This window comes from Thermobia domestica, chromosome 8 (genome assembly GCF_964235325.1).
Source record: "Thermobia domestica chromosome 8, izTheDome1.hap1.1, whole genome shotgun sequence".
In the NCBI taxonomy this organism is placed as follows: Eukaryota; Metazoa; Arthropoda; class Insecta; order Zygentoma; family Lepismatidae; genus Thermobia; species Thermobia domestica.
In genome coordinates this window covers 122,570,210-122,589,234 of record NC_137461.1, presented here as the reverse complement: position 1 = coordinate 122,589,234, position 19,025 = coordinate 122,570,210, and the positions used below count along the sequence as shown (strand labels likewise).

General features: G+C 34.9%; 1 protein-coding gene across 3 annotated transcripts in view; it reads left to right on the top strand.

Annotated features, from left to right (window-relative positions):
- Nucleotides 1-389: 389 nt before the first annotated feature.
- Nucleotides 390-19,025, top strand: part of LOC145693188 (sodium/hydrogen exchanger 9B2-like) — a 96,207-nt gene continuing 77,571 nt past the window's right edge. The window contains exon 1 of one of the 3 annotated variants that reach the window (XM_081768963.1): nucleotides 390-671. The gene's annotated coding sequence lies outside the window, so the exon portion shown is untranslated. The remainder of the gene's footprint in view (nucleotides 672-19,025) is intronic. The other 2 variants (XM_081768961.1, XM_081768962.1) reach the window with 2 other exon arrangements.

Genomic DNA, 19,025 nt, shown 5'->3' with positions numbered 1-19,025 from the left:
GCTTTCCAATGTTAAGAAATAGGAGCTCTCTGCCGTATGTTCAATGCTATTGGATCCAGTGGCAACGCTTTTTGCCACTGGATGTGTATTTCTCTCTCTTTCTTTCAGTTTTTTGACATGATTTTTTAAGAGATACATCAATACTGTTTTGTGCTAAAGAGCAAAGGATTTATTTTTACGAAAACATTATTTTAAAATTAAAAAAAATCTTTGGAGGTAAAAATCATATACAGTTGCACAACCGTGCAACATATAGTACCAGCCGCCACTGCTCCGACCACTGTACGAAGTTATTGGTTGATATTTACTAAAATTCATAGTTACTTCATTGTTTGCTGCTAGGGTTTTAATCGCTGTTTCCGTAATATTATTTTTCTGACAACCTGGCAACTCTGATCGCGTTATTAACATCGTCTGCATATGTGTGGAAAGTGTAAACAAAATAATCAGTGGAGTTGACTCGAGTTGACTAATGGCAATGTTATTGGCGTTAAGCTTGAGAGATGCTGAATGAAAATTAGCAAGTCACGTATGTAAATATATTGTTCTCGGTGTAGTGTCGGATGGTAATCGAAAACAACATGTGATGTGTTGCATGAGCAGTTGTAAACAATTTGTATGTTTGATGATTTCCTTATGTGGAGTTCCACATGTAAAAGCAAAATCTGAATGTAAGTAACTCATAAAACAAAGGGAGTTTATTAGTGGTTTATGTAGAATATTAGTTGCAGCTTTTTTTTTTTTATTTAGAAGATGTTTAAATAAAATTCGTTTCTAGTAAATGAAGTAGATCAAATTAAGAACTTATTATTTTCATGATGAAATTTTGCTGGTGGTGGTCAAATTTTGGCACACCACATTTTGGAGGATGGTTCTGAATTACAGGTCCCTTCATATAGATTAGTAGCTAGGTTAACTGCTTTTTGTACCAAAGTTTAACATTTAATCCACATATTATTGCCTTGCGAGCGTTATTGATTAAAAGCAGGTTAGAGCCCAGCAAAGGACATTGTCTCCTGTCTTTATTACAGCTAAATGGCAAGGGACACTTGTGTTCTAGAACCTTGCCACATTTTGGCAAATTTCAAGCTGAATTTCAATATTCTGCATGAAGATAAGTACTTAATACTCTGCGTGAAAAGGCACATTTAAAAGAAACAAATTTCTGGAAGCGACAGAATGAAATACAAACTGATAGAGTTGTATTTTAGATCAACAAGTATAGGGTTCTTAGTATGAAATCATTACGAGTGCTTTACGGCGGATAACATAATTGCGTACATATGAAAGATGACCATGAGATACTATTTTTGTCTGATATTTAGTTTCTTTTCCCAGTCTTGCACAAATAAAATTTCTAGTGTTACTTCAAAAATATAGCTGAGCGAGCGAAGAGGGTTGGAAGCCTAGCAGGGCTCGATGTTTTCTAACTTTACCACAAATTTAGACAAAAACAAAATAGCCTACTCGGTTCTGGAGCGATGAAACGATTTGGAGGAGAGTTGGTTTATGCCCTCCTTATTTTTCACCGGTGATGTATTTCTGCACAGTATCTGGAAGCTTAATTTTGTGCTGTATTTACAAGTGGAGCGTTATTAGTACGAAACTGGCAAGTGCTACTGAAACTCGTATTATTGCCAAAACTCACTTTTTATCACTACTCTCGCATACGTGTATACTCACCGTCGCTGACGTGCTTGCTCCCTTCGAACGCACCCTTCTCGATTTTTTTTTTTTAAATATAATTTTTGTTCCATGAAAATTTAGAATCAGGAGTACTACCAAATTCAATCACTTCTAGTTTCAATATAATGTTGCGGATTGTGATTATATATATATAATCGAGACGTTACGTCGGTATATCAATTGCAAAGCCTTTGTAGCTATCTATTACGATTTCTGTTTATTGTGATAATTTTCGAAACAGGAAATGGCTCCTTCTGGTTTGAACAGAGGGTAACGGTAAAGGTGGAACGGCTTGTTGGCAGGCTGAATCGATTGTGGAAAATCTCACCTCCATATCTCTTACCGTTTTTACTCTATGAAAATTAGTATTGAAAGCGGAAGTAATAATTTTCAACCACGTCCGGTTTTGGTAAAGTGTTATGGGGTCGTGATGATATGCTGTCTTGAGATTCTGAACCGACCGTGTGTCGCTATCTGTTATCGTTTTCGTTCTATGGCGATAAATATTGTAACCGGAAATGGCTAATTTGAACCACTTCCAGATTCAATAGAGAATTAGAGGAAAGATGGAACCTATTTTTGGCAAGCTGAATCGATTGCGAAAAAACGCATCGTGCTAACATTTACCGTTATTGCTCTTTGGAAATAATATTAAACCTGAAGTAATAGTAAGTTTGAACCATTTCCAGTTTCTGTAGAGTGTTGTAGATATTGATAATTAGAAGCACGGGTTTTTCGCAATGCGCGATAAAACGAAATGCGTCACAATTAAGTAACTTTCAGTTTCTTAACGTATTCTGTGTATATTTTCATTGGTTTTCCTTGCGTGATAAAACGTGAAATTGAGTTCTGCGCGAAATTTCTAACAATACGCGAAATAACGCTAAATTTTAAAAATACGTTTTCATTGATTTGAAATCGCCAGTTTTCCGCTAGCGGAACGGTAGAACGTGGCATGAACGGTGTATTTGGTTGATTCGGACACGGCTATAGAGAACATGTTGTGCGTTAGCCATCACCATCACAGCTGGGTGGAGAGGAACCCTTTTAATTAGGTAGCTAATGGCATGGACTGGTGATGCGTGACAAACGTACAACAATGAGGAAAAGTGGAAACATTTCACATGCTTAAGTTTAATGCTTAAATGTAACTTGTGTCCATGTGTTTCCAGAAGACAGCTTAACTTTCCTACTCATAGTAAGTTTAGTTACTGATTTTCCTTCAGTTTGATTAAGAAAATATAATTTTCTATAAGTGAAATTTACAATGTCAAGTGAAATATTCGGTGTATTTTGATTTTAGGTAATTAATGGTTTATTTCTGTGCTGATCTATGAATGAAAGGAACGTCAGGGACCATCTTTTCCACTAGTTGAAAAATGCGACAAAACGCGAAATATGAAAAACGAAACTCGAAATTTTCAAATTCTTTGTGCGAAAAACTCCTGCCCCTAGTGATGATATATTGTCTTGAGACGCAGAATCGTTTGCTGAAGAACGGTTCTCGCTCTCTGTTACCGTTTTCGTTCTGTGGCGGTAAATGTTAATGAAACCAGAAGTAATAGTAAATTTGAAGCATGTCGGGTTTTGGTAGAGTGTTGTGGATAGTCATCGTATGTTACCTTGAAGCCCTGAATTGTTTGCAGAAAAAGAAAACTGCTTTTCGTTATCTGTTGCCGTTTTCCGTTATATGGCGATACATATTGAGACCGGAAATAGCTAATTTGAAACACGTTCGGTTTGAATAGGGGTTAGCGGAAGAGATGGAGCCTATTCTTCACAAACTGAATCGATTGTAAACAATCGTATCTTAATTTACCGTTTTTGCTCTGCGGAAATCAGTAATGAAACCACAAGTAATAGTAAATATGAACCACTTCCGGTTTCGGTAGAATGCTGTTGAATAGTCTTGATATGTCGTCTGTACACGCTAAAGCGTTTGCAGAAAACCGCTTCTCACCATCTGTTAACCGTTTTTGTTAGGTCCACGTCTCATATAGCCTCGCTGCTGAACGGGACGTTAAAATCAAAATGAACTCAACTACAGTGATAAACTTTGAAACCGGAAATTGCTAACTTGAATCACTTCCGGTTTGAATAGAGGGTTATCGAAGCAGAAGGAATTTATTTCTGGGATGATGAATCGATTAGAAAAAATAAACTTTTCGATATTTCTTATTCTGTTTTTGCTGTGATACTTGTTGACAAAGAAAGCCTTTCTATAAGACTACCGACACTTATGCATAGCATAGTTTGGAAATCTAATTACATGACACATAGGTACCAGCATGTCCGTAGCGATCGTGAACGAGCACATTTGACGTGCTTAGCCTAATTACAAATCTATCAAGGGACAGTGCAGTTCAACACACGTTTATTGATATACCTCAGTTTATGAAATTAGCTCAATGAACTTTGATTTGATACAGATCTTATACTTAGAAAACAGTTGTGTTCTTTCACATAATTTAATGAATGATAAGTTTGAACAAAGGGAGAATAAATAAAACCTCCGTTTTTTTTGTGTATGTGTGTGAAGTAGATAAATTGTATTTTCTGAATATTTCACAGAGCAACTCGGTTTACCTTTTTCCAACCGCAAGGCTTCTATCTAATAATGCAGTGTTAACTTCTTACATTTTTTACCTGCGGATAGACGTAATCGAAAAAAAAAAGTTTAAAAGTCATTGACACATGAGTAACTTTGGTAATGTAACTAACTAATATGTATTAACTATTTTTAATCTCTAATTCTCTAGCAATTCCCGTCTATATGTAGATACAGAAGTATGAGTTGAAAAAAGTACAAACGTTTCGGTGGAAAGAAACGACTGTTTGTTATTTTAGACAGTGCAATAGGTTTTTTTTTTCTGTTTAACAGTCAAATTTAGAACAGCTTAATGATATAGTGTAGAGAGAAATTTTGGAATTACGTTGTTCTGTTTACATAAGGTTAAGAATAGGATGTCCAAAAATAGTTCAATTCTCACTCTTGATTTTTCCACGTTATATGATATTAAAAGACGGAGTATGTAGACTTCCTTAGCCGAAACTTATCTAATACCTTAAGTATATTTGATGTATCATTTATAAAATTTCGTTGTTATCGTCCCTGTTAATTTGTCGAATGCCTATAAGAGTAAAAACACTTAAGCTAATATTAACTCTATCTTATTATTGTTTTGTTAATTCTTGTGAAGGCTTATGAAAATATTTTATTCTAATTCCAAATATTATTTTGTATTTTTTAATCTGTTTTAATTTCTTGTTATGGTAGAATATTTCGCGTTAATGCTCCTTTTTGGATCAAAAGATCCAATATATTTCAGACAGAAATTTTCTTCTGAGTCTTATATCTGGAGAACTACATATAGTGTACCCAAATCAAAACTACAACTTAACCAAGTATAATGTGCTTATTTCGTAAAAAAGTACGAAAACTCGATTTATGGGCCATTAAAAGTTTTTGTGGTCCCTCATCCAAAAAATCCAATATATTTCATTCAGTCAAATATTTTCTTGTACGCCTTATATCTCGAGAACTACAGATAGTGCAGCCAAACCAAAACTACAACTTAACTCAGTATGATGTCCTTATTCCTTAATAAATAGTTAATCTCGATTTAGCGGCATTTAAAATTTTTGTGGACCCTGATCAAAAAAATCCAATATATTTCATTCAATTACAAATCTTCTTGTACGTCTTATATCTGAATAACTACATATAGTGTATCCAAACCAAAATTACCACTTAGTGTGATGTGCTTATTCCGTAAAAGATACGAAATCTCGATTTAGGCGCCATCCAAAATTTTTAGGCTCCTGATCCAAAAAATCCAATATATTTCATTCAATCAAGTATTTTCGTGTATGCCCTATATCTCGAGAACTACTTATAATGCAGCCAAACCAAAACTACGACTTAGCTCAGTTTGGTGTGCTTATTCCGTAAATTATACGGAAACTCGATTTATCTAAAGGCCGTTCAAAAATTTTGTGGCTCTTGACCCAACATCTAATTATTGGCCAAATTCCGCTGAAAGTTCCTAACTTATTTGAATCCACTGAATGCGTTTCACGCAGACTTGCCACAGTGGCCAAAATGCTAATACGCTTCCCTCTGGTTAGCTCATTCCTTTCAAATTTGTTTTAAAACATTGTGAAAAATATATTGAAATGTATGAAAAATAATAAAAGAAGAGTATTTATACATCATTATGTTGATAGTTCATATTCTTCAGTACATCTGATCAAGTTTGACAATTTTTCTTCAAATACAAATAACCAAACATATCTTTTATGTGAAAACGTCTCAAATTGAATTGACAATACACTTGATCTTACCAAACGATGACAAATAACGGAGTTGCGGAAAATGTATGTAGACGGGAATTTTTATCCTCAAAATGCGGACATGTCCACATAAATTATGAGATATGGTAACCTTTTCACGCAATGTTCATTTGTATCTTGTTCTTATTTTTAATCGATTTGAATGCGTATGTGAATATTTTAGTGCATTTTAAGCTAACATTAATTTTATCTTGCTCTTGTTCTTGTTGTTATTAAACTGCTTAAGTATTTGTGAAAACATCTCAGCTACTTTGTCTGGATTTATTATGATTTTGTGTTGTTACCATAATCTGCTCATACATCATTAAAAACTTTTTGGCTTACGATTAATGTTTTGACTTTGGCTCCGGTTATATACTTTAACTTTTTTTTTCTTAGTCAGTATCTTATCTTTATGACTCCTTATCAGTAATGATGAAGTAATCATTTGTTTTGCTCTTGACCTAACTTACTAACAATTAATATATAATTACTTGTGCGTACTGGATCTATCCCTTAGGCTCGTGTACTTGTACTTTGTATGAAAATGCTATAACATATATTTGATATACATTAATATTCAGCAAAGTACGAAAAAATGAAGGGAAATAATATAAATATTGGAAATGTATTGATTGTAATGGTTCATAAATATTGCATTGATGAGTATATAGTATATAAACGTTTTCTATATATTTGTGTTTAAAGATAAGCGTTATGATCGAATTTCGTTATTCAGAATTATACGAGGTTCGATCAATATTGTAGAGCAAAATATTAATGTCGGTATTATATAAAGTATGTAAAGAGTAACGTTGAGTTGATTGTGAGTTTAACGTCCCTTTCAGCAGCGAGGCTATATGAGACGGAACCTACTGATTAACGTGGAATCCGAACCACATAAGCTCCCGCCGGGAATCCAACCCGGGTCTCCCACGCCAAAGGCGCATATGCTAACCGCTTAGCAGGGTTGGAAAAAATATTTTTTTTTTAAAAAAAAAAGAATAAAACATGTGTTTAAAACATGAAAAAGGTGTTTACAATGTTTTAAAACAAACGAACACACACACACACACACAACCATTTTGAACGGTTTAAAACATGATTTTAAACATATTTCAAAATCGTTTAATAACGTATTTATTAAGACTTTTTTGCTCTTGCAACTAATCTTTTCATTTATTTTATTCGCGTTAAAACTACACTGTGTTGGGTATAGAATATTTCAGTATAGATTAGTAATTCTCAAGTTATTTCATACCACAACTCCCTTTTATTAGTACTTTCTTTGTTATAATAAGCTCTTTAGGTAGATTTTAAAATCAACCTTCTATAGAGATTTCACACGATCTATCAATATACATGGCAAAACAAAAGTCCAAATCATCCTTGTGTGTTGAGAACGGGTTGAGGGAGAATGATGAAACTTGGAAGTGGTCTGACACATCAGATGGTGCTATCAAGCATCATGGCGGGCGTCTTTGATTGGTATTCGAAATTTCAAATGCAAAAGGAGTCATGTTACATGTTTTAAGGCTAGAATTTTATCAGAAATACGCTTGTGCGGTAATTTTAGCCCTAAAACAAGTAATTTCGGAGTTACTGCTTTGAAAGTTTTCTAGTTATGCCTTTTGGGGGCTAAGATCGCGTTTCGTGGAGACGACTGAGATTTTTGTTGCAAAATTTGATTAGTATTTCAGAATACTGATAATGATAAAATTATTTTAAAATAATACATTTTCGAAAAGTAATGTTTGAAGCACACTTCAAGTGCTAACTTTAGAATATTTCTTCAAGCCTATGAAATTGGTGGTTTTTAAGTCAATAATTTATTGAAGAAAGGTAACCGTTGGACCGTTCTGGGCACAATGGGTCCAAATCCACTTTCAATAAAGTTCAGTTTTGCTCAGCAAATGGATTCTATTTCAATACGTAATATTTTCGCAGCCAAGAGTCCAAAGCAAATGTAAGTAAAACCATGCGAAAGGGCGTGGGATAGATAGTTTCATATGACAACCGCTAGACGGGCGTTAATGGGACAGGAGGTCAACTGCCCCCATCCCCACTCTGCATTTCATATTTTGGGGAAGTAAGGCAGTTTTAGAAATCTTTTGATTAGCAAAGTCCAAGAGAACAAGCTTGAGGTCCTTACACCGAATGAGTACGAAGAACATACAGATGATTAAAATTTGAAAGTTGCTTAGGCCCAATTTCCAGAATTTTAAGCAGGCCTGAAACTCGAAAGTAGAGCCACCTTTGGAACCCTTGGGCCAAAAAAATATAGGAGAGCAATATAGGCCTATAGCTTCATACGGCCAATGGAAATAGATTACAACTGATCAAACTCCGAATTTATTAGGTGTAAGGACTTCAATTTTTTTATGTTGGACTTTGCTCAGCAAAAGGTTTCTGAATCTGCATTACTGCCCCCAAAATCTGAAATTCAGGGTAAGGGGCGGATGACCTCTAAGCGAACGCCTTCTCTAGCGACAATTATATAAAATTCTAGATTGCACTCATGTAGTTTTTCTTTCTTTCATCTCGGATTCATGGTTGTAAAAATATGACGTTTTCCGTCGGTTTGTTCTTTTGGGCACACCTGCATTTATTTAACGTAATTATGCATCATTGACTATGGCATTCGGAGCTTGATTTGTTAATCATTCCCACGCTGCAGCGCAAACAATATAATATTAATATCTTAAATTTATGAGCAAGGAGGGCAAATAAGCCCTTCTCCCCCATTCCATCAACGCCCTATGTGTAGTGGTTGTCCTATAAAACTCTAGTCCACACACTTTCACATGGTTTTGTTTAATTTATTTCGTACCCTTGACTAGGAAGATACTACGTTTGCTGTGCAAAAGTGAACTTTTCTAAGAATGGACTTCCATCTCTCAAGCTCTGAGCGCCCCATATCTAAAAATATTTTATAAAAACTGAGTTGGAGCCAAATTTATCGTGCAACCCAAGTTTGTTCGAAATGCATAAAATTAGTTTGTTTAGTTTGATTGATTGCAGCCTTGCATCAGTAGCAAGGCTATATGAGACAGGGCATTTTGTTTAAAATGTGATCCGAGCCACTAATGTTGAAATTTTACGTCCGATCGCAGTCAAAATCTATACAGCAAATTCCAACGTCTCGTGCCTGTACCCTCAAAATTGAGTTGAAAGACAGAAAATTGTACCCTGTAGCGTGGTGCATACATACAGATAGACGAACAAATTGAGATTAAATTGTCCCAGACACTGACGTTTTAGCACTGATGTTGCAATAAGTATCACTCTTTAATGGTTAGTTACGCGAGCGACTGCCATATCTTGCGCTTTTTCGCCTGGTCCCTTCATACAAGCTATGCCAAGATGTAAAGCTGTTAATAACATTTAGAACTGAGGTGGGGAAGAGGGATGAAATAAAATTTTCATAATATAATGAAAAAGATATTGTTGATACAAAATTAATTCTTGCCTGAAGTTTCCTGTTGCATCTCAACCACATCACTGACGTTAGAGTCATCAGAAGCAATTTTCGGATCAACCCTTTTACCATTTGTTTGGATTTCCAGTTTTTCAAGCATTGCATTTTTCATAATGAATCTTCATTCTTTGAACTAAACCAACCATTTCTTTCTTACACGTTTTGCAACGAGCTCGTATGGTCGTTTTCTTATTTAATGGAGTTTGAGTTACTTCAATAAATTTGCTCCAAATGATGTCCTTTTTTCTTCCCGTAAAACTCATGTTAAACGTTTCCAAGTTGTACGGAGACTGAGAACCAACATCTATATCAACGAATGCCTGCGATATTTTAATTTCAGAACGCGACAATTTAGTAAATAATCTTTTGTTTGTTTTCTGAATACAACAAATATTTGTTTCCATTATAATTATTTTATTTATTTTTTAATATCAGTTCTACAAGTAGTCCAACCTTCGACTACCGTACGACACTTTCTCGCAAGTTAACCCTAGAACTCATACTCAAAAAACTTTACACTTTACACAAGAAACATACTCAAAAAACTAGTAGACCCCATACGGGTATCTGTGTCGGAAATAATAATAATTGCATGTTTCGATCACTACAACTCAAGGACATTATGTGCTAGTATTACTAATGTTATTTTGACATATCCACACTCATTTTGACAGCAAAACTATTCGATACTCTTATTGTAAGAAGTATAGAATTCACCTATCTATTTATATTTAGCTTCGTACTAGTAACGTTTTACCATGTTTTCCTTTTTTCTGAAGCTATGCTTTTCCCTTCAAGATTTGTGCAACATTAAATTTCATCAAACATATCGTGTGTAATAAAATACTAGCATACGTGGAGTAGTTGTTCTGAGGAAGTGTGCTGGTCTGAATGTGTGTGAAGTATATTGCGTTGACAAGTCTGGGTAGTAGGTTTAGGACTAGAAAATCATATTGTACCATCTCTTCTGGTTAAAATACTTGATCCGAAAATATTCTAAATCCGAAAATAAGTTTCGTTGCCACTAAAGATTCCGTTTTACTTGAACCATTTGTTACGGATCACGTATTCAGTGCCTTTTCGAAGTATCCTTCTGTATCACTCTCCTTATGACTATCTTCAGGGCTTTCCTCAGAAGATAAAACGCCTTATTCAGCAAGCCACTCATACAAAACTTCCCTAAAGTTACTATCTTCTGGACTCACTGAACCTTCAGTGTTCCTTTTTCTTGACCTCATTTTCACTGCCTAGTCGGCATATCTTGAAATAACACCGAATTACACTCACACGTAATAATGTAACACTAACTTGCCACGAAGGAGAATACTCTCTCTATGATATTAAAATTATGAATAAAAGAGATCAATTATTAGCAAGAAGGTTCATAAATACGTCCATAATCTGGGAAACTTACAACAAAAGTGCTACACAAAGAAAATCACGAAACAAATACAGTGGATTCTCATTATAGTCGATCTCCCTTCTTCCGCAAGCAACGAACAAACATGGGTGAAGTTAGGAATTGTCCCCTGGGGGGGGGGCAGACCTTCTGTCTGGTGGGGGGGGGCACGGTAAATACGAATGAGAATTGAAGAACCTTACAAGTAGCATTTTAATTATTTTTTTTTTTTTTTTTTTTTTTAAGTTAGCTCCGCCTATGGGAACAAACCAGGTCATTCACTCATGTGCAACGACCCCAGCACACACACAATGCAACAAACAAATGAAAGAGGATAGCGAAAGAACCAAACAAATGGCAAGTTCCCGAAGTTCCGTTGTTTCTTGCAAAGATACTGGAGAGATTGATAGACTAGTATGAACATTACGAAACACAAATAAAATAAACGACAGTCGGAGTAGTAACAGATCATCATTAAAGGCCTTATAATGTCATTAATATGAGCAGATCAGCAATCGGAATTTCCTTATTTCTGTTACCTACTGGCTTGTGTTGTACTATTTTTACATTGTAGCGACGTGACGTTTCCAGTGAATTCTTGTATAATGTCTTTACTAATACTTTTTGAGGAGGTATGCAACCACGCACAGTGATAATTACCTCATCCGCTATCTTTTATCTGCGTGTATGAGTACTGACCTGCCACGTAGTATTATTTCCAGCCAGTGAGACGTCCTTTACATGTTCTTGTCCAATCCATTTACGTCAAATGTCCGGGAATCCCTAACGTCCTTTGGGGAATCCCTTGCGCCGCCATTGCACATATTTGAAAACTGCAAATTTGAATAGAACAGGTTAGGATCCTTTGACGATATCATACCGCATCACGTCTACGCTCAGTAATTTGTGTAATATTTAACTAAAGTTTGTTTTCCCACGCTTTCGGCAGCCTATAATACGTAAAGGACATGGTTTTCGCCCTGTGTAGTGATGAGCAAATGCAAGACTAAGACCAAGACCCGGGTGGTCTTGGGCTTGGTCTTGCACTGGAACCCTTGGTCTTGGTCTTGCTGCAAGAGTCTTGCAAGTCTTGCTTTTAAGAAATTTTATGCTTTTCATAGGTAAATTTTACTCGGGATAAATTCTACAGTACGCCAATAGTAACAGAAATACAATGTATGTTTCTAAATGTAATATAGTTTACCTTCGTGTAAGTATGATGATAGTGTACAACATAGGCAATAACCTTTATTTTTTCAATGGGTCCCCACGCTTCACTACTTATAAGATAAATTACAACGTTTCGTAATCTTTATATATATATTTATATATATATATATATATATATATATATATATATATATATATATATATATATATATATATATATATATATATATATATATATATATATATATATATTTAACAGATTCAATACTCCACTGGTTCCCAAAAATTGGGCAGGCTACCCCTGAGACGCATGAAAGAAAATCAAGACGGCACAGATTACTGAAATAGCATGAATTGCTAATTGTTTTTACACTCTAAAAGCGTCAGATGGTTTTTTTTTTTTTTTTTTTTTTTTTTTTTTTTTTTTTTATTTTCAACCAAGATTAGCTAATCTTTGCATTGAACAAACTTCCAATTAAATATTGAGATTTTGTTTTACTAATTTCAATATGTACTCTATGGAACAGAAACATGGACATCACGCAAAAGCGATGAAAAATATATTGGAGGTTTTCGAAAAAAGGAGAGAATTAGCTGTGGAATGGAAAACGAATGAGGAAGTGTTAGAAATAGTAGCAGCAGGGAGAAAAGAAGAATTTTAGATGTAATTAAGAGGAGGAAAAGGAACTGGTTGGGACATTAGCTGAGGAGGAACTTTATTATGAGGGACATCCTAGAAGATATGGTGGAAGGAAAGAGAGAGAGGGGGCAAAGGAGACTAGTTGAAGGGAAGTATTAAAACAGAAAATTGCTACGTCAAGACGAAGAGATTAGCTGAGGGCCACCGTACATCGAAGCTTGAGCTGCAACAAGTGGCCTGCCAATAATGACAGAATAGCTATGATGATGATGTTGATATGTTAACAATATTGACCAAAAAAGAGAGAGAAAAATTAAAATAATAACGATTATGATCAAACCTCTTTTAGAATAATTTGAGTGAAGATTGAAAACGACTCAACTGTCCATGTCTTTTGCGTAAACTCAATTTATACAAATACTTTTGACCTATATTAGAAATCACAGTATATGATAAAAACTCAGCATCAAACTCCAAGTTGTTTGAAATAACTTTACAAAATCACTCTCACTTATGAATATGAATTATTTATTGTTGTATAATGTTGTATTGCTCAATCCTCGTGTGCTATATACTTGAGGAGGCTAAAAGCATGGGCGGAGTTATGGAGGGCATTGCCCCCCATTTTTGACAACAAATAAAAATGCCACCTATAAGATGACCACCTACCAAGACCTCCGAAACCTACCAAAAGGCCTGCCTCCCACTGCCCTCCAGCAGACAATTCCTAGCTCCACCTATGTCTAAAAGTTACATTGATGAACAATTATTGAACGTATAAGCATCCGCCCATGAAATCAAACTTGCGGTCACATACACTAAGTTTTTGTCAAAGTCATGAAAATGTTATTTCGATATTAATTTTTTGAGCACACATTAAAAATTTCTAACGGATGCTTGATCCTTGGAGCCAAAGCCATACTCATGTAGTCGGCACCTATGGTGTACGGAATTACCCGTGTTAAATACTACACTTCTCTTTAGTTTTGGAAGAAGAATACCACTAATATGTTCTGAAACGATGTAATATCTAGTTTTACGTGCCAGGATTATACACCAAGGCTAAGGGAGATGGTGATTATGAGAAATGAATGAAGTGGTGGAATGGAGAAAGTAGAAGGAAAGGGGAAAATCCCGAGAAAACCACATACTGTCTCTATCCATCAAAAAACTCACATGGTGCAAACTTGGAATGAACCAGGGACCCTAGCACCACAGGTAAACGCTCTACCACTGACCGGTACTTGTGCAAGACTCTTGCGCAAGAGTCTTGGTCTTGCAAGTATGGTCTTGGTTTTGCATCGGGATTCCTGGTCTTGGTCTTGGTCTTGCATGCAAGACTTGCAAAAACTGCAAGACCAAGACTCTTGCGCTCATCACTAGCCCTGTGTTTATTGGAACTTTTTTGTTTATTTTACTCTCAGGAATCACTCCTCAGCTTTTGTACAACGAATTTAGCACCATACTGTATATATATAATATATACATATATTGTATACATAAAAACGAATAAATAAAAAATGTAAAGCATAACTGTAGTATTTTTGAGAAGTTTGTTATTGTGTTTCTTTCAGGAAAGGTTACCAGTCCAGGATTGTTAAACATATCAGTGTGATTCTCAGATATTGACTAGCCTATATTATCGGATAATTTGATAAAACTACCGTAGTAGACTTCAAACATTCTACGTAGTAAGAGTTAAGTAGGCCTCTTGTAAAATTTTATGACCTGTGTACAGACTTACTCGTTAGTGAATTCAAGCATAGAGTGTAGTACAGACTCAAAAGAGTTGTACTAATATGAGTGGCAGTGTATGTTTTGTTGCAATAGCTTTCAGAAATCTTGCTCAGCAGATGCATTTTCAAAAAGAAGGACTCGAGAATTAATGTATTGACTTTGATTTATGCGCGGTTAAGTGATATCTTGACATAAGTTTCTTTCGCTAATATTTAACGAAATGAATAATCGTGAATGTTATTTGAAAATCAAGAGAATGTTGTAAATTTCTTTCAGATTAAAAAAAAAAATCTCAATGAGAATGTGAGGTTTGTTTTTCTGATGTCAAAATTCACTTTATAGTATTCAGACTTATATCAGTTGTGTATTATTTTTCAAGAAATACGGATAAATACGCATAGTAATGTAGAAGGCTGATATTTGGTTAGATCTGTATAAGAGTAACCTATGAGTAGCCTGTCTTAGAGCTATGTATTTTGTTATGTTTGGAACGCTTAATTATTATTTACTGAATGCGTAGATATAGCCCAACCAAAATCTTGAAAACTAAATAATACTCCCTTTGAAGCACACATATATTCAATAATAATCGGACTTCTTTCGATGCATAACTAGCGCCTTTATTTAATACTAAGAGTGTCACACCATCACATGTATTTATATATATATCAACCGAGCTCTACAGTTTCAGACATTCGTAATTATACCGATAACAATATCTTCTTATAACCTTCGCTAAAACACGTTTATTTTAGTCGTGAAACAGCTACCCAACGAACTAGTGATAAAACCATCTCTATTTAATGTACTGGTATATATAAATTGATAAAGCACTTTCGATCTTTTCTATAATTACAGTTACCTTTATCCCACGACAAGTAGCGAAAGTAATTTCGGTTATGTCCAATGTACTAGAAACAGTTGAGCAAAGATTTTCTTTCAATTTTTTTTTCTTAGCAGAGGTTATTTAAAAAATAACGCTAATAGAATTGTCAATAAAAATATATTGCCAGGATGATTTTGACACCTTCGTACTTAGTAAAGAGTAGAACAGCATTTGATGGAATATATTTTTTCTGTTTCATAAGAATGTACGCTATTATAAAAAACTAATTTAGCCTTCGGGTTCCATAAGCCATAGAGTTAGTTAATTTAACCTTAAATTGTAATGAATGCAGCATTTTTATTTCGCGTTTTTAAATGTTCTTGGTGTATTTCCAACTTTAATTTGTTTGTTTACTTTTTTAAAGTTAAGTGTCCCTTTTTATCACCGAGTCTGTATGTGACGTGGACCTACTGTTTAAGATGGAATCTAAATTATTATAATGCGTTCATTGCTCTCCTCCCGGGAGTCAAACACGGAATCATGTGTAACAAACACGAGCGTTAGCCACTAGACAAGTGGGGAAACCTATTACCACCTTCGAGTAATGGAGCAATCAGTATGGATGCCTTCTTTGCGGTTTGCCCCGCATAGCATAGTCGCGAACGCTCTTGCTTTCGGTGCCAGCGATCCCGGATTCGATTCCCGGTGGGGGCACTCGGTCGAAAAAATGTAAAAAGTTTTTTCAGGCCAGTCATCCTGAATGAGATGTTCCTGGGTTTTCATCATTTAAGGTGTTACCTAATTTATAGGTCCCAGGCCGCTTCCTTCCTTCCCTTTCCGCGGATAGTGTGCTCGCCGAGGGACATCATCCCTCATACGGGACGGGCTAAATGACCATCGATGCCGCAAGCTCAGAAATCTAAATCCTTTCTTTGTGTGAGTTTCCGGAATCAATTCATATTGGTTATAATTCGGATTCCATTTGAAAATGTAAAGCCTTCTCTTCCATAGATACGAGGTTAAAGTTTTAACGGAATAATAAAAGAACTTTATATATATATATGTTTTTTTGCTTGAGGCAATCTTTTGTAACTTTACCTAGAATTAAAAGAAAAACAAAAAAACTTCACGTTCATGATTTTATTTTTCACGTGTGAGAATCGATAACATGTATGTTCTAACTACTTTACTGCCGAACAAAGAGTGTTAAGTATGAAGTCTAATGTCTGCACAAGTGGCTGGGTAGGTAACAAGATTTTACTTCACAACAGTAGAATTAAACATCTTGCTTTGGTAACTCACAAAGGATTCAACTTTTTGCAGTTGTCAAGGGTTCTAAAATAATAACGTAGGAACATACAACTGATTTTTTCTGAATATCGTCAATGCTAGTAGATCTCATTCGTGGAAATAAGTTGTATTTGGAGTCACAAACTAAATATTGTCTAATAATTCTAATTATTTTATTATGCTTATACATTAATACGAAAATGAATGCCGATAAATGACTTACCTTTAGAAACACACAGTTCTCAAACTACATGTGCACGTTTTATTTAGCCAACTATCAACGTTAGCGTGGGAAACATTGGAAAGCTGCTGTGTGGACGGAGAAGAAGAAAATTCACGTTAACGTTGTATGGGTATATATACCTACCTTTCTTCTGTCTTATTCTTTTGTTTCGTAAAACTGCTATTCCAGTAACAGTCGTACAGTCTCCCGAAAAATATACTGTATAGAACATTCTTCACTAGCCAGACAGAAATAAGGCTAATTTAGAACACTGACGAGGATATATAGGAGGACCATTCATCTTGATACATTAATTTAATCTATCTATTAAAATGCTACAATAGCAATTAAAAGCGCCCGAGCTCCAACGTATAACTATGGCTTTTAAATCTTTCATTTACGGTTATGTGTGATTTCACGTTTAACAGAGACAAACATTTTAAGTACGAGTACTTTAAATAAATCAGTTAACTAGATCTTTTTCATAAAGTTTATGATATAAAATTGTTGTTCAAAGCCTTTGTATTTTAATAAGCCTTCTCTAAAATCAATGCACATGAATTGTGCTTCCGTCTTCCGAGTTCTTTTAAACTATATATTGTGGAAATTTATATGTTTGTGGCCAATCCTTTCGACAATGAGATCTCGGAAACTACAGGCTCTAGAAAGATGACGTTTTCACTAATCGATTGGAAATTTTGCGTAGATTGTCCAGTTCTAACTGAATATTTTAAAAACATGGCCGTTATTTCTTTATTACATTTTTTAGGGTATGCATGGAAGCGTTGAAATTAAAAAAAAAAAACAAAAAACTAAAGCACCATATCCTACGCGTTATACATTCGAACACCACGCTGTTGTATATAGGCGTTCCATATGTCTCAGGCGTTTATTTCATGGCCAAATAATAATGAAAAAGGAACGATAACCATTTTTCCAGTTTAACCAGTAAGATGAATCTTTATTTTTGGAGTGATTTGCCCAATGAACACCATATATAAATGCGATTATAATTAATTGCGTATGTAATGTATTTGCTTATTACATACTGCATGGAAGGAGAAAGAAAACACTGGTCATGCATGAATTAGAAACTCCAACCGGAAGTAGGCTCAAATCTTGTAAACGGTGCGAAATATTGAGGTCCCCTTTATGATACGCCTTGCCGATATTTTTAAAATCAAGACTTTTTTCACTTGTGTCTGTAAGGGGACATGTACAGATGTGAGGAATGAGAAGGATATTTATACTCGTATGCGAATGATGCGCTGTGTAGAGAGCGCAGGTTCAGCTAGTAAATAAAGAAAAAAAAAAAGACATATTATTTGTTATATCCGGCAATACCACCAGATTTGGCAACAGGGTTGAAAAAATTACAGTTTTTTTGAAAAAAGAACAAAACATGTGTTTAAAATATGAAAAAGATGTTCAAAATGTTTTAGACATGTTTTAAAACAGACACAAAAAAATATATGTTTTAAACATTTTGAAAGTTTAAAACATGATTTTAAACATATTTCAAACTCGTCTAATAACGTATTTATTAAGACTCTTTTGCTCTTGCAACCGATCTTTTCATTTATTTTATTCTCGTTAAGACTACACTGTGTTGGGTACAAAATATTTCAGTATAGATTAGTAATTCTGAACTTATTTCATATCACGACCAACTTTTATTACATCCTCATGCCAGTGACTCTCGTAAGCACGTACTTGGTTGTAAGAAGCTTTTTAGGTTGATTTTAAAATCTACCTACTATGGAGATTTCACACAATCTACCAATATACATGGTGGAACAAAAGCCCTCAGCATCCTTGTGTATTGAGAACAGGTTGAAGGAGAATGATGGAACTTGGAAATGCTATGACATATCAGATTGTGCTATCAAGAATCGTGGCAGACACCTTCGATTGGTATTCGAAATTTCAAATGCAAAGAGAGTCATGTTATATGTTTCAAGGCTAGCATTTTACCAGAAATACGGCTGTGCGGTTATTTTAGCCCTAAAACAATTTGGTACCCTTGGCTACAAAAGTACTACGTTTGCTGGGCAAAAGTGAATTTTTCTGAAAATGAACTTTGATGCCTTGTGCTCTGAACGTTCCATATCTAAAAATATTTTGTAAAAACTGGGTTGGAGCCAAATTTATCCTGCAACCCATATTTGTTCGAAACGTAAAAAATTAGTTTGTTTAGTTTGATTGATTACAGTCTTGCATCAGCAGCAAGGCTATATGAGACAG